The following is a 2,494-nucleotide window of genomic DNA, read 5'->3' on the forward strand; positions in this document are numbered from 1 at the left end:
CATCTGCTGCAGGTGACTGTGTCCCACCGATTAGCAGTCTGCTGTTCACCTGTATGGACAACCCCCCTCTCCTGCAGATGGATCTGTGCAGCACAGCTCAGCAGTGTCATCCTAATCCCCAATCCTTCTCTCTCTTTTAACATCTTTGCATGCACTGCACACTAATGATCAGCTATCTTTTCTCCTGTGATTGGGTCACAATCTCTTCTCACTGAGAGTGCTTCAAACCTGTAAAAAAAAAAAAAACAAAAATGAGCAAAAACATCCCAATGTACAGTGCCTTGAAAAAGTATTCATACCACTTGAAATTTTTCACATTTTGTCATGTTACAACCAAAAACATAAATGTATTTTGTTGTGATTTTATGTGATAGACCAACACAAAGTGGCACATAATTGTGAAGTGGCAGGAAAAGGATAAATGGTTTTTCAATTTTTTTTTTTTTTAAATAAATATCTGAAAAGTGTGGTGTGCATTTCTATTCAGCCCCCTTTACTCTGATACCCCTAATTAAAATCTAGTAGACCCAATTGCCTTCAGAAGTCACCTAATTAGTAAATAGAGTCCACCTGTGTGTAATTTAATCTCAGTACAATCTCTATGAAGCCCTCAGAGGTTTGTTAGAGAACCTTAGTGAACAAACAACATCATGAAGGCCAAGCAACACACCAGACAGGTCAGGGGTAAAGTTGTGGAGAAGTTTAAAGCAGGGTTAGGTTATAAATAAATATCCCAAGCTTTGAACATCTCATGGAGCACTGTTCAATCCATCACCCGAAAATAGAAAGAGTATGGCACAACTGCAAACCTACCAAGACATGGCCATCCATCTAAACGGACAGGCCGGGCAAGGAGAGCATTAATCAGAGAAGCAGCCAAGAGGCCCATGATAGGTAACTCTGGAGGAGCTACAGAGATCCACAGCTCAGGTGGGAGAATCTGTCCACAGGACAACTAATAGTCCTGCATTCCACAAATCCGGCCTTTATGGAAGAGTGGCAAGAAGAAATCCACTATTGAAAGAAAACCATAAGAAGTCTCATTTGCAGTTTGCGAGAAGCCATGTGGGGGACACAGCAAACATGTGGAAGAAGGTACTTTGGTCAGATGAGACCAAAATTTAACTTTTTGGCCTAAAAGCAAAATGCTATGTGTAGTGGAAAACTAACACTGCACATAACCCTGAACACACCATCCCCACCGTGAAACATGGTGGTGGCAGCATCATGATGTGGGGATGCTTTTCTTCAGCAGGAACAGGGAAGCTGGTCAGAACTGAAGGTAAGATGGATGGAGCAAAATACAGGGTGATCTTAGAAAAAAACCTGGTAGGGTCTACAAAAGACTTGAGACCACACACATATTTATATGTAAAACATTTTTAAAAAACATTTATCATTTTCCTTCCACTTCACAATTATGTGCCACTTTGTGTTGGTCTATCACATAAAATCACAATAAAATACATTTATGTTTTTGGTTGTAACATGACAAAATGTGGAAAATTGCAAGGGGTATGGATACTTTTTTAAGGCACTGTAAGCAAAACATGAAATGATGTAATGTTCTATTATATTTTTTTTCTTCACCCGGACAATGCAGTGATAGATAAAAAAATGGTAATCCTAAGAAACAAGTGATTTTGATCATTCATTTATCCATCTAACATTTAGTAAAGTTATTTTTTTATAACAATTAGGAATGACCACACTAACAAAATAAGCACCACTCTAGATCCACAGTTATAAAACATAAGGGCAGACCCTATTTATAAAGGATTCACAATACCATTGGCATAGAAGATGTTTACTGTACAGTTTCAGTTTCTCCTGAATAAGACTGTTGCAATATACCCAAGCACACACAGACCCCAATTCATATTTTTGGCAGTAAAATTGTGAAGGCTTGGAAGAGCACAGTGGTTCAACTGGCTGCCACCAAGAACAAACTCTTGTGGATTATGATCCATGAAAAATTAGCCAGCATTCTTTTAGCTAAACAATTTAGAGAAGATCTGGGGACCTTGGTATTGATATTTGCAATGTTCAAAACAATATAAACAATAGAAAAAGTGCTTGCCAACACAACCAATATATGAAACAATATTAAATTATAACATATGTGCTCAGTCCAAAATAATTTTGTGCATCTCCTATATAATCCAGGCAATTATGAAAGTTCATGAAAAGTGCTTGTGTCTTGACACCGAAATATCCCTCTTCATAGTATTTCACAAATTGCTCATGTGAAACAGTCCACACTCACCAGAATCCAATGATCCCCTTGTTGTATAACAAGAGAAGTCAGCTGCACATTTGTGGTCACCTTAGGACCTAATTAGGCCTCCTAAATGGCATCTCCCATAGATATCCTTTCCTTTTTAGTACTTGGATCCATATTCCGATGACTCGAATGGCAGAGGGTATAAAAAAGGAAGAAGGAGAGGAGTCCTCTCATAATGTGAAAACCGACTGGTAATTTTAGTAAACATTA

The sequence above is a fragment of the Aquarana catesbeiana genome, linkage group LG09 (assembly GCF_042186555.1).
Source record: "Aquarana catesbeiana isolate 2022-GZ linkage group LG09, ASM4218655v1, whole genome shotgun sequence".
Taxonomy (NCBI): domain Eukaryota; kingdom Metazoa; phylum Chordata; class Amphibia; order Anura; family Ranidae; genus Aquarana; species Aquarana catesbeiana.